We start from the raw sequence: 19,184 nt of genomic DNA, 5'->3' as shown, positions 1-19,184 counted from the left end.
AAAAGCCCTGGTTTCGTTTTAGTGGGAAATGGTATTTCAAGGCCACAGTCTAGATACTAGCAGTGCTCATAGGTGCAGGACTGGTCACTATTTCTAAGCCTTTTAAGAAAAAATGCCTCATGAGTTCACACAGATACTTTAATTCAAAGTCAGGCCTACAGGATTTTAGTTAACTCCTGTGTTATATTTGAATCTCCTTTCTTTCAAACTTGAGAATCTCGGTTCCCAAAGATATAGGGAATAATAGAATATCACATAATTACTCATTTGCTTTGTCCCACTGACATACACAACTGTCTCAGAATAACAATATTAATACTACCACCACCAATATGATTACAAAAACAATTAAACATTTCTTTTGCATATCATCTCTCCATTTTCCCCCCTTCTGTAGCAATTATATTCTATGCTCTTACTTAGAACGTTCATTGAATCTTAGTGTGTGTGTGTGTTTATTATATTTATTTAATGCTCACTACCAGTCCTTATGTCAATGTCTTTCTAGTTATTTTGGTTCTCTGAAGTTTATTCTCTAGTAGATTCCTCAGATAGGGTTCACAAGACCAATCTTTCCTGAGTGATTACATGTTGATAATAGTTTGTAGGCTCTAATCTAGAAAGTCAGTGTATTAGTTAGCTAGGGCTGCCATAACAAAATATCACAGACTGGGTGAATTAAACAACAGAAATTTATTTTCTCACTGTTCTGAAGGCTAGAAGTCCAAAACCTAGGTGTTGGCAGGTTTGATTCCTTCTCAGGCCTTTCTCCTTGGCTTGCAGATGGCCAACTTCTCAATGTGTCCTTGCATAATCTTTTCTATGTGCATGTACATTCCTGGTATCTCTCTTTGTGTCCAAATTTCCTCTTATGAGGACAGTGGGATTGAATTACGGCCCACTCTGATGGCCCCATTTTAACTTAATCACCTTGAAAAGCCCTGCCTCCAAATATAGTTCACATTCTGAGATACTGGGCTTCAACATAAGAACACTGGGCGGGGGGGACACAATTCAGCCCACACCAGTCAGTTTGGCTGGATATAAACTCTTTACCTCACATTTTCTTTCCTTGTATATCTTGAATATGTAAATTAATTTTCTTCTGGCATAAACCATTGCTGTCAATACATCTGATGACTGGCTGATTTTCTTTCCCTTTTTCTCTTTACTTGGATACATAAGATTTTTTTCCTTAAAGTCCAGTAATTTTACTACGATATGATCATTTTGGGTTAATTTTCTCAGTTACACAAATTCCCTTCTTAAATGTTGTTTCAAGTGTGTCAAAAGTTATTTCAGGAAAACTTTCCTATGGTCTTTATTATTCATTCTTTTTCCCTTGCTTTGGTTTTCTTTATGTATGTTGGATTTTCTTAAACTATCTTCTGAATTTGTCACTTTTCCTCAAATTCTTTCTCTCTTTTCTTTTTAGTTTTAAATTTTTTCCTTCTTTTCATTTTCTTTTTCTCTTAAGGCATTGTGTGTTGAGTTTATTCACTCTTGTGCTCCTTCTAGTTTAGAATTCATTTCTGATTTTTTCTTTTATTTCCAATTCTTTCCTTATTTCTATTACCTAACTTTTGAGTTTTTCTAATTCTGCATTATGTTGTTCTTTCGCATCCCGTATCATTTTCTTAATGTCTTTTTACTTGTTTTAAAATAGTAGGTTATAGTTTTCATATTTTGTTATTTATCTGCCATGCTTTTGTTGTCAAGGGATGTTATTAGCCTTATTTTTTCCATTGTAATAAATATAACCTTGATCCTTTTCTGTTGCTCATTTTTACATGAAAAGTTTTTTTTTTAATTTTACAAGAAGGTTGGATTTAGAGTAGATTTTTAAATTTCATGGCTTTTGAGCTCCCTCTTCTGTTGCTTTTGTGTAATATTAAAACAAATGATATCATGGTGCTGCTCCCCTCTCCTATTTTCATCTGGACCTTCTGTTGCTGCACTGCCTAGTTTGGATTCTACTCCCAGAAGTTTCTCCTCAGTGTGGGCTTTGTCCTAGGATGGAGCTTTAGCTGGTTAGTTTTGAGCATTCATGGGGCTCACACTACTCCAGGCCCAGATTGTTCCAGCCTCTTTAGGTCTTACCACTGCCCTGCTATAAGCGTATGCAAAATCTCTCCCAGTTTTAGCTGCTGTCCTTAAATTGTCCCTCTGAGCTTTCCACTGAGTAACTTTGGCTATTTAGGGATTCTCTGGTCTGTTAGATGCCCCATTGCTTCCCTCTGCTTCCTTTTGCTGAAACCCACATATGTCTTATAGGTGCTGGTAATTTGTCCCCTTTCCTCATATTTTGGGGTTCATGGGGGTATCTTGTTACCTAGTTTTGTTGTAGATATTGTCCATAGGTTTTGGGTTTTGCTATCCTATTTTTTCTTTTTATAGAGGAACTTGGGGCAATTGAAAAACTATGCCACCTTACCACCTTCCAAGAATCACCCTGTCCCTTGTTTTTTTTCTTTTTTTTTTTAAATTTATTTATTTTTGGCTGCTTTGGGTCTTCGTTGCTGTGCGCGGGCTTTCTCTAGTTGCGGAGCGAGCAGGGGCTACTCCTTGTTGCAGTGTGTGGGCTTCTTATTGTGGTGGCTGCTCTTTGTTGCGGAGCACGGGCTCTAGGCATGTGGGCTGCAGTAGTTGTGACACACGGGCTCAGTAGCTGTAGCTCGCGGACTCCAGAGCGCAGGCTCAGTAGTTGTGGCGCACAGGCTTAGTTGCTCTGCGGCATGTGGGATCTTCCCGGACCTGGGCTCGAACCCGTGTCCCCTGCATTGGCAGGTGGATTCTTAACCACTGCGCCACCAGGGAAGCCCCTCCATTAAGTTTTAATTGCAATTATTATATCTCTCATTTTTACAAGTTTTTAAAGTTTTTAATCAACTTTCTGAAATATTATTTACATATAATAAAATATAATACAGTGTACCTATTTTACACATATAGTTTGATGAGTTTTGGCAAATAAATACACCTGTGTAACTGCCACCACTGTCAAGAGAGAACATTTTTATCATCCCAGAAAGTTCCCTTGTGCTCCTTCCCAGTCAATCCTTCTCACTCATGGCACCAGACAACCATTTATTTGCTTCTTGTTACTATAGATTTGCCTTTTCCAGAATGGCATATAAATGGAATCAACAGTGTGTATACTTTTTTGTGTCTGGATTCTTTTGCTCAGTATAATGTTTTTGAGATTCGTTCATGTTGTTGCCTATATCAATAGTTTGTTCCTTTTTAATGCTAAGTATATTCCTTTGTATGGATATGCCACTGTTTATTCATTTATTCTGCTGTTGGTGGATTGGTAATGTTTGACTTTTATGAATAAAGCTGCTATGAATATTCTTATACATGTCTTTTGATGGATATATGCATTAATTTCTGTTGAATGTTTACCTAAGAAGTAGAATTGCTGAGTTGTAAAGTAAATGTATGTTTAGCTTTATTAGATACTACCAAATAGTTTTCCAAAGTGATTATACCAATTTACACTGCCATTAGTAATTATCAGTAATTTTCGCTCCACATTCTTGTCAAAATTGGTATTTTCAATATTAAAAAAATAGGCTTTCTGGTGAGAGAGGTGTGTTTTACTCATTTTTGAGAGTGAGCTGCTCATTTTCCTCAGGAAATTATTTGTGGAAGTTTTTTGAGGAGTAGGGTAAAAGAACATTCTTTCAGAAAGTTTCTGTGTTTGCTTCTGCTAGGCACTTAAGAGCAATGGTCTGGGACTATGTAAACTAAATGAAGGTTTTTTTTTTTTTGACCACCAGATAGTGTGTATTTGAGCTATAAACTTGAGCAAGGACCAGCTTATTGTTCAATTTCTCAAGGACATGATTCTCCCCTCTATTATGTTCAGAGCCAAGGCAGTCCTTTCTTTTCAGTCCCCCAGAGCTGGGGAAGTGGGGATTGGTGAGGTTACTTTCTAGTTTGCCCTTATTTAAGGTTGTGGCCCTTTCAGGATCCAGCTAAAATCCAGGGGTACAGGAAGAAGGCCTTTTTTAGACTCCCCACCTTGGAGGGACCTAGGAGTCCACAAATGATTTAGCTGAAGGTCACCAGGTTTTGCAAATGCTCCCAGGGCAAAGCAGCTTCAGTGCATCACATGTCTATATGGGTTCCCTTTTATCTTATTAATTCCTTTTTATCTTACCAGTTCTTTGATGCTTTTAATAAGGTGCTTTATGTTTTATCCAGTCTCTTAAGTGGTTTTCTGTGGGAGGTTTTGTTCAGATACCTAGTCCACCATATAACCAGGAATGCTTCATATTTCTGTTATCATTCTCCTGTATAGTTTTGTTTGTTTTTCCTAGATTTTCTAATTGCCTTTTATATTTTCTTTTTGAGGAAAGAGATCACTTTTTCTAATCATTAATATTTCCTAGCTTCTTAATTTATCCATCACTTGGAATCAATTTCATTCTTCTTGAACACATTCTTTCTGTAGCACTTTGGTTTCTTATTCTAAATTGGACTGATTGCTTTCCAGGCCTACTTCCCAGTTGTCATCCTAGAGGGTTTTTGTCACTGGATTCATGAGTTGTCTCCTATTTCTTGTTTCCCATGTCTTTTTCTTTCTGGGATTTACCCTGGTTTTGTTGAAGCACATCTTAGAGTAACAAACTAAGAAAGGCTGTGCGGTAGTTATTCTTTTGAGTCTTTACATTTCTGAAAATATCTTTTTGTACTCATACTTGATTGGTGATTTGGCTAGGTTTTTTTTTTTAATAAATTTATTTATTTATTTATTTTTGACTGTGTTGGGTCTTCGTTTCTGTGCGAGGGCTTTCTCTAGTTGCGGCGAGCGGGGGCCACTCTTCATCGCGGTGCGTGGGCCTCTCACTGTCGCGGCCTCTCTTGTTGCAGAGCACAGGCTCCAGACGCGCAGGCTCAGTAGTTGTGGCTCATGGGCCCAGTTGCTCCGCAGCATATGGGATCTTCCCAGACCAGGGCTCGAACCCGTGTCCCCTGCATTGGCAGGAGGTCTCTCAACCACTGCACCACTAGGGAAGCCCCTTGGCTAGGTTTTAAATTCTAGGTTCAGAATAATTTTCCCTCAGAATTTTAGAGAGTTATTCTAACATCCAGTGTTGCTAATGAGAAACCTGATTTTTGTTTCTTTACAGGTAACCTGCTTTTTCTTTCTGGAAGCATTTATAATTTTCTCTACTTCTGATGGTATAAACTGACATAGTGTCTTAAGTATGGGTCTTTTTTCCCCTTTGGTCTTAGTAGGCCCTTAAAATCTTCTCTTCTCTGATTTATCTGTTTCCTCTGGGGTTAATTCTGCTTGCTTCTCTTGGCCTTTCTTTTCATAATGCTGTTTTTCTTCATATGTCTGATGGTCTTTGATTGTCTCTTCATATTTATAAATGAAAGAAATAGGCAGTTGATATAGGTTTTTCTACTTTATGTATGTAGATCCATTTTCTCACTAGTTCTCTCCTCTAAGTAAGGGATTGGACTAGACGTCTGTGTAACTGGTCAGGGCTTGTGACTAGCAGCCTTCTCTTTAGACTTGTGTTTGGAAGTTGCCTTTAGGCGGGGGGACCCCAAATGCCAGATTAAGAAGAGTTTTCATTTGCACTGGAGCACCAAAACCTATACTACCCTTTAGTTTTCTCCAGGTGTTTATTCTATTTCTACTGAGTCCTCGTCTTCTTTTATTTTTTCTTTTTGTTTCTCTCTTTTCTTTCTTCCTTTCTCTCTTTCCTTGCTTTCTTTCGTTCATTCATTCTTTCTCTTTCTTCCTTTTTTTTTCTTTTTTTGCTGGGAGGTAAAGATTGGGTGAACTATGCTGAATGTGGGGATGATGGGTGGGGAGATCATGGGGAAACAATGAGGACATTTATTTCATAGACAGGCTTTCAATTCACCCCGTAGTTTTCAGACTCCCTCCTTATTTTGACCTTGAATACTTGCCAGCTCTGAAATAGGAGCCTTTCTGGGATTCTGCCAGGTACATTGGCTTGTTCCATTCTGTTTCATCAGTTGACACATTTCCAATCTTCCAGAAATTTGTTAAGCCCATTTTTTTCACTGTTAAGGCCTTATTCCTTTATTATCATTTTAATGGATGTCAAAAGAGAGGAGATAAGCACACATCTTTACTCAGATATCTTCAATTAGAACTCTCTTATCTTTATAATGGCTTCATGGTAGACCTTTGTGTAGATGTAATATAGTTTATTAAAGGTCCAATTGATGGGCATTTGGGTTCTTTCCAGTTTTTCACTATTCAGACAATGCTGCAGTAGACATCCTTTGTACATACATCTTTGGGCAGCCGTGTAAGTATTTCTGTAGGATAAATTCATAAAGTAAATTTGGTAGATATTGCCAAATTGTACTCTTAAAACATAGACCCACATCACACTCCAACTATCAGTGAATGAGAGTATCTTCCCCCCACATCTTCACAACAATTTGCCATTTATCATTTTCCATTTTTGCCACTCAAATGGGCAGAAGTCTGCTCTCTCATTGTTTTAATTTGTATTTCTTAAATATGAGTGAGGTTGAGCATTTTTTCGGATGTATTGGTCACTAACCAATTTCTTCTGTGAATTGCCTGTTGATGTCCTTCGCCCATATTGCTTGTCTTTTTTGAGTTGATTTGTACAACTTCTTTTTATATTATGCATCACAATTCTGACTCTGGGTTTACATAATTAATAAGTTTGGGATGTGCAGAGTGAAACAAAAGCTTAAAAAGCCTTTAGTGTGATAATGTACATTGTGAAAAAGTGAATTTAGTGTAAAACATTTCCCAAACTAATCTGATCACAGAACTATTTTTTTTCTTGGAGTATCTTAAGGAACTAATTTTGAGGGACCAGTTTGGGAACTGCTGTCTTATCTAGCACTTAAGCTCAATGAGAGTGAAGACAATGTCTGTCTTATTCACCACTGTATATCCAGCGTCCAGTGCCTGGCACGTAGTAAACTCTAAGTAAATATTTCTTGAATAAATGAATGAATATGTTTTTTAATGCCCAATAATTGAGCTTTTTTTTTTTTACACCTACTAGTATGGTACTGTAATTCAAGATGTAGAACTTGTATTTCATCTAATCTGAAACAGCATTGACTATAAGACATACCCTTGTTTTATGCACCACTAAGAAAGAAAAAAATTTCACTTTGCTGTACACCAGAAACTAACACAACATTGTAAATCAACTATACTTCAATAAAAAATTAAATAAACAAAAAAGAAAGAAAAAAATACGGCCAAATAAATTATAACAGTACTATTTTAGCTTTTATAATTTATACTTTATAATTATTGAGAGCGTTCTTTAAGACTTATTTAGAAATGGATTTTTATCATCTATAACTCTTGTACATATGTTACAAAGAACCCTGAAATGAAAATTGGTTAAGGTATTTCTAAAACATCTTCACATTTGGAATCTGAGTCTTCTGAATTACTTTTTGGCTCAGTCAATATGTTCTGGATTTTCCGCACAATATTATCCTTTGTCATTAAGGAAATTGGCGATGCAGTATTTCTGGTGGGGGGAAAGAAGTATTCTACTTTTGTCCAGGGTTTTCTTCCACGTTGCTGACAACCATTCTGCAAGTTTTGATGCTGGTACTTTCTCGATTTTACCAGAAGGTGTCAGGCAATGACAATTACATCACAACTGCTGCCTGGCCAACAGCATTCGTGACATTCCATTAATTATAAACTGCATGCCAATTTCAGAAATGTTAAAAACATGAAGAAATGTGCATTTTTGAATCGATGAAATGCTATTAGATATTATCACTGTGCCCTTCCTGAATTCTGCATTTCTCTTCAGTTCAATTTATTTTTCTCTTTTCCTTCATAGCTCTGCTTTTAAAAAGAGCAGTCTGTATTTATTGTCTTCCTTTCCTCCCCTTTCATTCACCCTTTAATCTACTACATTCTAACCCCCATCGCTCCAGTGGTGGTCTGCTTTCAGTCCTTATGCAGATTCATTCACCAACCAGTGAATGCTTATAGTCTGTTTGGGAAGATAACAGTAGTATGGAGCAAATCACAGAATCTTAGAGCTAGAAGGTTTCCTAATTCTGACCTTTTCTTATGTGGCAAACCATCACATATTTGACTATTGTTCGTGGCTCCTTTCCCATCTGCCCATTTTAGATTCATTTTATTTAAGTTCAGTAGTTCTAGTTTCTTTAGCCAGTCCTCATATGACAAGGTTTCCAGAAAACTTCCCATCTTGGTTGAACTTACATTTAGCTGGCAGAGCCCTCCTCAGATGTGGAGCCCCAAGTGAAATGCACAAAGCCCCCAAAGGAACCACAGTGACCTAGCAATCCTTTTACTATTACTAGCTAGCTTTTGCTCCCATTCCCCATAGATGCTGTTTCAAACCTTCCCTCACCTCTCTTCTCAGGTTGCCTGCTCCGTCTCCATTCCCTCCCATTCTGAAGATGTTCTTGACTCCCCTTAATAAAGAAAATTGAAGCCAAATACCAGCTCTTCTACTTCAAAATATAGTTACAAAATTTGTGCTCAGTCTTTCCTGTTTACCTCCCTTTGTGAAAAGCCAATAATCTTCTGCCTGTGCTCGGCGTCCTATATCCTCCCATCTCTACAGGGTCCTGACTTGGCCAGTATTATTCCTTCTCTTTCTTATCTCTTAAACTTTTTTATCTTCATCACAGATTTTTGCACTCAGCTAGTAAACATGCTTTAGGATCTACTGTATTGTGAGAAAAAATTATACTTCATTAATTCTATATCCAGCTTTAGTTAACTGTATTTTCTTCCTTTTTTCATAAACTTAACTTAAACTTTTTATTAATATTTCTTTTTTTAAGATTTTTTTGATGTTGACCATTTTTAAAGTCTCTATTGATCTTGTTACAATATTGCCTCCACTTTTTTTACCTTTTGGTTTTCTAGCCACAAACCATGTGGGATCCCAGCTCCCTGACCAGAGATTGAACCTGCACCCCGACCCACAACCCCGCCCCCTGCCACACTGGAAGACAAAGTCCCAACCAATGGACCACCAGGGAAGTCCCTATTAATATTTCTTTTTTGGTTCAAGATTCAAAAGTTATAAAAGGTCATACCAGGAAAAATTTCCTTCCCATTCCCATCCCAGTGGGAACCAGCGTTTTCAGTTTCTGTATACACACCCTTTGTAGCCCAGCCCTAATGCCCTAAGGCAGTGGTCCCCAACCATTTTGTCACCAGGGACCAGTTTCACGCAAGACAGTTTTTCTACAGACCAGGGGCAGGGATGGTTTCGGGATGATTCAAGCGTATTACATTTATTGTGCACTTTATTTCTATTATTATTACATTGTAATATATAATGAAATAATTATACAACTCACCATAATGCTGACAGGAGTTGGAGCTCAGGTGGTAATGCGAGCAATGGGGAGCAGCTGTAAATACAGATGAAGCTTCTATCGCTCACCTGCCACTCATTTCCTGCTGTGCAGCCTGGTTCCTAACAGGCCAAGGACCGATACCGGTCCATGGCCCAGGGATTGGGGACCCCTGCCCTAAGGCATCCGTTGTATGTAATGAATAAACTTATCACCCATGCATCTAGAATGGCATTAGTTATGTACAGTTCTTGGGAAAATTAAGAAAATATTCACACAAATAATGTTCTATAGGGGTTTAATCTCTGAACCCCGGTTGAGAAAAGCAGTAGAGATAAACTATGTATATAACAGCAACTGTGCATATATATATATACACATATATATATATAATTTTTCTTCTTTTTTAGAGAAATGATGTAATCTTATATGCTGTCTTACATCTTTATTCACTTAACCATATGTATTGGAGATCTATGTATGTATCTACATCTATTCTATCTATTAGATAGATATATATGTTTGTATACATCCACAAACCTAAAGATCTCCCTCATTAAAAAAAAATTCACCTGTATATTAAAAAGAAAGTTTTATTGAGCTATAATTCATGTACCATACAATTCACCTATTTAAATGGGTTTTAGTATATTCACAGAGTTTAGCAGTCATTCCTCATTCCTCTCAACCCTCCCAGCCCCTGGCAGCCACTAATCTATTTTCCATATCTATAAATGTGCCTATTCTAGATATTTCATATAAATGGAATCATACAGTGTATGCTCTTTTCTGACTGTCTTCTTCCTCTTAGCATACAGTTTTCAAGGTTCATGTTATAGCATGTGGCAGTGCTTCATTTCTTTTTCTTTCTTTTTTTTTTTAAAATTAATTAATTAATTAATTTATTTATTTATTTTTGGCTGTGTTGGGTCTTTGTTTCTGTGCGAGGGCTTCCTCTAGTTGCGGCGAGCGGGGGCCACTCTTCATCGCGGTGCGTGGGCCTCTCACTGTCGCGGCCTCTCTTGTTGCGGAGCACAGGCTCCAGACGCGCAGGCTCAGTAGTTGTGGCTCACGGGCCTAGTTGCTCCGTGGCATGTGGGATCTTCCCAGACCAGGGCTCGAACCCGTGTCCCCTGCATTAGCAGGCAGATTCTCAACCACTGTGCCACCAGGGAAGCCCCTTTTTCTTTCTTTTAGTATTTTTTTTAGTACTTCGTTTCTTTATAATGAGAAATAATATTTGACTGTATGGACATACCACATTTTATTTTTCCATTCATCAATTGATAGACATTTGTTTCTATTTTTTGGCTATTATAAATAATGCTGCTATCAATATTTGTGTACAAGTTTTTTTTGTGGACATATGTTTTCATTTCTCTTGGGTATATATCTAGGTGTACATTTGCTGGGTCATATAGTAATTCTATGTTTAACCTTTGGAGAAATTGCCAAGACTGTTTTCCACAGAGACTGCACCATTTTGCATTCCCACCAGCAATGTATGAGGCTTCCAATTAATCCACATCTTCACCAATACTTGTTATTATCTGTCTTTTTGATCATCCTAGTGGGTGTGAAGTGGTATCTTATTGTGGGTTTTTTTTTTTTTCAGGGATCGAACCCACGGCCCCTGCAGTGGAAGTGTGGAGTCTTAACCACTGGACCGCCAGGGAAGTCCCCTTATTGTGTTTTTTTTAAAAAACAAATTTATTTATTTATTTATTTATATTTTTTGCTGCTTTGGGTCTTCATTGCGGTGCGCGGGCTTCTCATTGCAGTGGCTTCTCTTATTGCGGAGCACGGTGCGCAGGCTTCAGTAGTTGTGGCGCATGGGCTTAGTTGCTCTGTGGCATGTGGGATCTGACCAGGCCAGGGCTCAAACCCATGTCCCCTGCATTGGCAGGCAGATTCTTTTTTTTTTTTTTTTAATTTATTTATTTAGTTTTGGCTGCATTGGGTCCTTGTTGCTGTGGGCTGGCTTTTTCTAGTTGCGGCGAGTGGGAGCTGCTCTTCGTTGAGGTGCACAGGCTTCTCATTGTGGTGGCTTCTCTTGTTGCAGAGCGCAGGCTCTAGGCACGTGGGCTTCAGTAGTTGTGGCACGCGGGCTCAGTAGTTGTGGCTCACCGGCTCCAGAGTGCAGGCTCAGTAGTTGTGGCGCCCAGGCTTAGTTGCTCCACGGCATGTGGGATCTTCCTGGACCAGGGCTCAAACCCATGTCCCCTGCATTGGCAGGCGGATTCCTAACCACTGCGCCACCAGGGGAGCCCCTTATTGTGGTTTTGATTTGCATTTTCCTGATAGCTAGTGATGTTGAGCATCTTGTCATGTTCTTTTTGGCCATTCGCATATCTTCATTGGAGAAATGTCTATTCAGATCCTTTGCCCATTTTAAAATTGAGTAATTTATCTTATTTTTTTATTGTTGTAAAATATACATAACATAAAATTTACCATTTTAACCATTTTAAATTTTATTTATTTATTTATTTTGGCTGTGTTGGGTCTTTGCTGCTGCGCATGGGCTTTCTCTAGTTGCGGTGAGAGGGGGCTACTCTTCATTGCAGTGCGTGGGCTTCTCATTGCAGTGGCTTCTCTTGTTGTGGAGCATGAGCTCTAGGCACACAGGCTTCAGTAGTTGTGGCATGCAGGCTCAGTAGTTGTGGCTCACAGGCTCTAGAGCTCAGGCTCAGTAGTTGTGGCGCACTGGCTTAGTTGCTCCATGGCATGTGGGATCTTCCCGGACCAGGGCTTGAACCCGTGTCCCCTGCATTGGCAGGCGGATTCTTAACCACTGTGCCACCAGGGAAGCCCCATTTTAACCATTTTAAAGTGTACAGTTCTGTGGCATAAAGTATGTTCACAGTGTCGTACAACCACCACCACCACCCATTGCCAGAACTTTCTCATCTTCCCCAGCTAAAACTCTGTACCTATTAAATAATAAATCTCCATTCCCACCTCTCCCCATCCCCTAGAAACTACCATTCTACTCTACGTCTCTATTCATTTGACTACTCTAGGAACCTCATATAAATGGAATCATATAATATTTGTCCTTTTGTGACTGGCTTATTTCCTCTAGCATGATGTCTTTAAGGTTTATCTATGTTGTAGCATATGTCAATATTTCCTTCCTTTTTAAGGTGGAATAATATTCCATTGTATGTATATACCACATTTTGTTTATCCATTCATCTGTCAATGGACACTTGAGTTGTTCCACCTTTTTGGCTATTGTAAATAATACTGCTATGAACATAGGTGTACAAATACCTGCTCAAGTCCCTGCTTTCAGTTCTTTTGGGTATATACTCAGAAGTGAAATTGCTGGATCATATAGTAATTCTATGTTTAACTTTTTTAGGAATCACCATACTGTTTTCCACAGCAACTGTACCGTTTTACATTCCCACCAGCAAGGCACAACAACACTTGTTATTTTCTGTTTTTTTTATTTTAAAATAGTCATCTTAGTGGATGCAAAGTGGTTATCTTTTTATTATTGAATTGTAAGACTTCGTTATATATTCTAGACACAAATCTTTTATCAGATAAATGATTTGCAAATATTTCCCCCTATTTTATGGGTTGTCATTTCACTTTCTTCAAGGTGTCATTTGAAGAACAAAAGTTTTTAACTTTGATGAAATCCAATTTATCTATTAATTCTGTTGCTTGTGCTTTTGGTGTCATATCTAAAATCCATTGCTGACTCCAAGGTCATGAAGATTTACACCTATGTTTTCTTATGAGAGTTTTATAGTTTTGGCTTTTATATTTAGGTCTTTGATCCATTTCGAGGTAATTTTTGTATATGGTGTGAGATAGGCGTCCAAAGTCATTCTTTTGCAAGTGACTATCTAGTTGTCCCAACATAATTTGTTGAAAAGATTATTCTGTCTCCCATTGAATTATCTTGGCACCCTTGTCAAAACTCAGTTAACCATAAATGTGAAGGTTTATTTCTGGACTCTCAATTCTATTCCATTGAGTTATATATCTGTCCTTATGCCAGTATCACACTCTCTTGATTACTGTAGATTTGTAGTAAGTTTTGAAATTGGAAAGTGTGAGTCTTCTAACTTTGTGCTTCTTTTTTTTTAAATTAATTTATTTATTTTTGGCTGTGTTGGGTCTTCGTTTCTGTGCAAGGGCTTTCTCTAGTTGCGGCAAGTGGGGGCCACTCTTCATCGCGGTGCGCGGGCCTCTCACTATTGTGGCCTCTCTTGTTGTGGAGCACTGGCTCCAGATGCGCAGGCTCAGTAGTTGTGGCTCACGGGCCCAGTTGCTCCGTGGCATGTGGGATCTTCCCAGACCAGGGCTTGAACCCGTGTCCCCTGCATTGGCAGGCAGATTCTCAACCACTGTGCCACCAGGGAAGCCCTGTGCTTCTTTTTAAAGATGATTTTTACTATTCTGGGTCTCTTGAGTTTCCATATGAGTTTTAGAATCAGCTTGTCAGTTTTTGCAAAGAAGCCCATTGGAATTTTGATGAGTATTGCCTTATATCCATAGATAAATTTGGAGAGTATTGCCATCTTAATGTCAAGTCTTCTGGTCCATTAGCATGGGATGGCTTTTCATTTTTTAACGTCTTCTTTGATTTCTGTCAACAATATTTTATAGTTTTCAGAATGTAAGTTTTGTACTTCTTTTGATAAATTTATTATAAGTATTTTATTCTTTATTCTTTTTGATGCTGTTATAAATAAATGGAGTTAGTTTTTTATTTCATTTTTGGTTTGTTTATTGCTCCTGTATAGAAATGCAATTGACTTTTATATATTGATTTTGTACCCTGAAACCCAGCTGAACTCACTTATTAGTTATGTTGGTTTTTAGTGGATTTCTTGGGATTTTCTATATGCAACATCATGTCATCTGAAAATAACGACTGTTTACTTCTTCCTTTCCAATCTGGATGCATCTTGTTTCTTTTCCTTGCCTAATTGCTCTAGCTCAAACTTCCAATGTTGAATATAAGTAGTGAGAGTAGACATCTTTGTCTTGTTCCTGATTATAGGGGGAGAGCATTCAGTTTTTCACCATTAAGTATGATGTTGCCTGTGGATTTGTGTGTGTGTGTGTGCTTCAACTACCTTAATTATTTTTAATTAATTTTTATTGGAGTATGGTTGCTTTACAATGTTGTGTTAGCCTCCACTGCACAACAAAATGGATTTTTTTATAGTTCTTGAGAACTGCCTCTCCTCCTGTGCTAAGTCTCTGAGCCTCTACTCTGGAGATCAGGTCAGGGACAGTGGCCTCTTGGAGTGACACCCCTGTTTTATGAGCTGGGCACTGAAAAGGGCTGGTAGCCTCTGGTCTTCTTGGCTTGCCAGTGTGGAACCTCTGCCCTACAGGCTAGCTGGGCAAGGGCCTTAAGGACTGCAGTAATTTTGTCCTGCTGCACCTCCCCTCCCTGCTCTGAGATTAAAAAAAAAAAGATGTCTAGGATTTTTCCTAGTACTGTTATGGTTAGTTATGGTTTCATTTTATGTTTAAGTTTTTTTATCCATATGGAATTTATTTTATTGTATTTTGATACAAGATATATCTATGAATCCAACTTATTTGTTTCTAGATAGCTACCTATTTGTTCTACAGAATAGGGACGATTTTTCCTCATGTCTGCATCTCCAGTGCCTAACATAGCTCCTTGCCCATTGTAGGTTGTCTGTAAATGTGGTTTGAATGAACAAGATGGATACTGTGCTTCTCTTATAATATTTAGTTCCTGCCTTACTTTAGTGGACATACCCTAAAATGACCCCCAATTTGTCACACCCTGTATAATCACCTCCCCTGAGTGCAGGTAGAACCTGTGACTTGCTTTTAATCCATAGAATATGGCAAAGGTGATGGTATGTCACTCTCATGATTACATTAGGTTGTATAAGACTCTATCTCAGCAAACTAGAATGAGAGAAACTCTCCTGCTAGCTTTGAAGAAGCAAACTGCTAGGAAATAAACTGCCTATGGAGAGGGCCATGTAGCAGGGAACTGCTGGTGGCCTCTAGGAGCTGAGAGTCTCAGTCCTACAACCATAAAAAACTGAATTCTGCCAACTATGTGAGTTTGGAAGAACATCCCAAGTTCAAGATGAGGCCCCAGTCCTGGCCTATACCTTGATTTCAGCCTACTGGGATCCTAAGCAGAGACCTAGCCAATCTGTGCTGGGACTCCTGACCCACAGAAACTATGCAGTAATAAATGGGATTGTTTTAAGTTGCTAAATTTGCGGTAATTTGTTACACAGCAATAGAAAACTGATTTACTTAAATTGTTGACCCATTTAGAGCTTCCAGGTTTTCTTCATATCATTTTAAGTCAGTTTACTCCATCTTATTCCTTCAAAGTCAAGTTTTAAAATTGAATATATGACATTTAAGTATTTATTACCATTAAATCTCACCTTCTTGGTTTGGAATCAGTGTTCTAGCATGTAGATTATTTGATAGGTTTTATCTCCTCTTCTGTGAGTTCTTCCTGGATGGCTTTTCTCTGTCCTTTTCCCCTAATACACTGTGGATTGTTCTTTCTTTTGAGATACAGTAAGTCCCCTGCATACGAACCTTCAAGTTGTGAACTTTCAAAGATGTGAACGTGCATTCCATCAATGTCAGGCGTGAGTGAAATTGCAGCTTGCCCTCTGTCTCCTGTTGCTGACGATCCTTCAGCTCTACCATCTCCCACCTCCTCTCCCTCCTCCAGTCAGTAACTCTTCTTGCCTGTTCACTCGATGCCAGCCCCTGTATGCCAGCTGTTGTACTGTACTACTGTACTTTTCAAGGTACTGTACTGTAAGATTAAAAATGTTTTCTTTATTTTTGTGTTTGTTTGTTTTTTATGTATTATTTGTGTGAAAAGTATTACAAACCTATTACAGTATAGTACTATGTTGCTGGTTGTGTTAGTTGGGTACCTAGGCTAACTTTGTTGGACTTACGAACAAATTGGACTTATGAACAAATTGGACTTACAAATGCGCTCTCGGAACGGAACTCGTTTGTATGTAGGGGACTTACTGTGTAATAGCATTATTACAGTGTGTTGTAATTATCTGCTTACACGCTCATCTTTCCCCACTAGACTATGAACTCCTCAAAGACAGGGACCTTGACTTTTCATGTCTTAGTGCAGTGCCTGACATGTAATAGAAGCTCAATAATTCTTTTTGTTGTATGAATAAAATGAAAGAAGAGGTGATGAATAACAGGAAATGCTTCATAGGACTTAAACAGAAGAGGTCGAAGGAAGATATGATTTGAGGTGTCCATGAAAATTTCAAGCCCCCTCTAAGGTGAATTCTGCCCCTATTCTGTCACTTAGGGATAGAGTTATGATCATAGGCCTCCCTATGTCCATTGCAGCTTATGGTGGCCCCTTTCCTGACCTAGCTGTGCTTGACAGATACATTTAGTTCAAGACTATAATTCTGCACCCAGTTACAACACGCACACGTGTTGTTTCTCCCACAACACCAAGCAATTCTCAGACACTAGCTGGGTGTCCTAAATTCAACACAGTTCTGACACTATGTACCTGGAGATAACATCAGATCCCACAGTTTCAGTCCTACAAGACTGCCCCGCCTCCAACTTCAGACATCAATTCCAAGTCCAGGTTTGTCACCTGTGCTTCTGAACTGCCAGCTATAGAATGGAGGTTCCAAAACCCCCTCCTTGGTTTTAATTACTTGCTAGAGTAGTTCACAGAACTCAGAAAAATATTTTACTTACTAGATTACCAGTTTATTATAAAAGGGTATAACAGGAACAGCCAGATCGAAGAAATACATAGGGTATGAAGAAAGGGCACAGAGATTCCATGCCCTCTCTGAGAGCACCCAGACCCCAGAAGCCCAGAAGCTCTTCAAACCTCCGTCTGTTGGGGCTTTTTTTTTTTTTTGCCGCACCACACAGCTTGCGGGATCTTAGTTCCCCGACCAGGGATTGAACCCAGGCCCTCGGCAATGAAAGCGCCAAGTCCTAACCACTGGACTGCCAGGGAATTCCCTCGTTTTGGGGTTTTTATGGCAGCTTCATTACATAGACATGGTTGATTAAATCATTGGCCATTGGTGATTGATTCACCCTCCAGAACCTTCCCCTCCCCCAAGGTCAGAGGGTGGGACTGAAAGTTGTTTCTCCTGGCAACCAGCCCCCATTCTTAGGCTAGGTCCAAAAGTCACTCATTAACATAACAAAAGACACCTTGATTGCTCTCCTCTTTTAGGGAATTCCAAGGATTTTAGGATCTCTGTTCCAGAAAGGAGGCAAAAACCAAATCACAATATCACAAAGACCCTCTCATGGCAGAAACTAATGGAGCCTGGTACCTGAGTCACAGGTAGAATAGGCTAAATATACTTCACAGGGTAGGGAATTATTGCCACCTCCTCCTCTTTCTGATATCTACACCAGTGCTTATTTCCTACTTTGTGATAGCAAACCCCCAAGAGTTGGGAGTGGAATCAAGAACTGACACCCTCTGAGCGTAGTGTATTACTTACGAGGCAAGGACATTCCCTAAATTTTTTTTTTTTAAAGAAATTCACGTTCTTTTATTTATTTATTTATTTATTTATGACTGTGTTGAGTCTTCGTTTCTGTGCGAGGGCTTTCTCTAGTTGCGGCAAGTGGGGACCACTCTTCATCGCGGTGCACAGGCCTCTCACCATCGCGGCCTCTCTTGTTTCGGAGCACAGGCTCCAGACGCGCAGGCTCAGTAATTGTGGCTCACGGGCCCAGTTGCTCCGTGGCATGTGGGATCTTCCCAGACCAGGGCTCGAACCCGTGTCCCCTGCATTGGCAGGCAGATTCTCAACCACTGCGCCACCAGGGAAGCCCCCTAAATTTTTTATCAAGGAAACCTGAATATCTTCCCTAGCCTAAGGAAGAGCTCAGAGTAATTCTCAGATCTAACAGAGGGTATCAGGGCTAATCTTCACGTCTGGAATGTAACCGATGTAAAGAAAATAAATTCGTTTAATTGTATTATCAATATAATCTGTTTGAGGTTGCCAGAAAGTTGGTATTCTATGAGAAGAATAGAAATAATGGAACCAAAAGTAAGAATTTGTGAGTATATCACCAGGCTTGACCTTGAGAGCAGACATAATTTTCTCCAGAGTACAGTACAGGAGTTAATCCAACTATTCTTATTTGATGAAAAATATATCTAAGAATATCCAATTTCCTATTCATTGAAGCATTCTTTATAATAGTGAAAATTCGAGAACAACATCAATTTACCATAATAGTTATTTTAGAATACTTCAAAAGGATATTACAGTAGATTTTGAAGAATGTTCAATGCTAAAGGTAATAGTTTACTAGAGCTGCCATAACAAAATACCACAGACTGGGCAGCTTAAACAATAGATTTTTATTTTCTCATAGTTCTAGAGGCTAGAAGTCCAAAATCAAGGTGTTGGCAAGTCTGGTTTCTTCTGAGGCCTCTCTCCTTGGCTTGCAGATGACCACATTCTTGCTGTGTTCTCACATGACTTTATTTTTCAGTGTGCACCCATCCCTGGTGTGTCCAAATTTCCTCTTATAAGAATACTAGTCAGCAGCCGCATAGCACAGGGAGATCAGCTCGGTGCTTTGTGACCACCTAGAGGGGTGGGATGGGGAGGGTGGGAGGGAGGGAGATGCAAGAGGGAAGAGAAATGGGAACATATTGTATATGTATAACTGATTCACTTTGTTATAAAGCAGAAGCTAACACACTATTGTAAGGCAATTATACTTCAATAAAGATGTTTTTAAAAATAAATAAATAAATAAATAAACTTAGTTGGCAAGAAAAAAAAAAAAAC

At 38.9% G+C, this 19,184-nt stretch overlaps 1 protein-coding gene across 1 annotated transcript in view; it reads left to right on the top strand.

The window, feature by feature from the left end:
• The window catches only part of SNX12 (sorting nexin 12), a 121,679-nt gene extending 104,431 nt beyond the window's left edge, over positions 1–17,248 (top strand). Inside the window, exon 6 of the mRNA XM_082376474.1 lies at positions 8,918–17,248. The gene's annotated coding sequence lies outside the window, so the exon portion shown is untranslated. The remainder of the gene's footprint in view (positions 1–8,917) is intronic.
• The last annotated feature ends 1,936 nt before the right edge of the window (positions 17,249–19,184 follow it).

Source organism: Balaenoptera borealis, assembly GCF_965194805.1.
Source record: "Balaenoptera borealis genome assembly, chromosome: X".
NCBI lineage: Eukaryota > Metazoa > Chordata > Mammalia > Artiodactyla > Balaenopteridae > Balaenoptera > Balaenoptera borealis.
The sequence above is the reverse complement of the archived record's forward strand: the minus strand, read 5'-3'. Positions and strand labels throughout refer to the sequence as shown.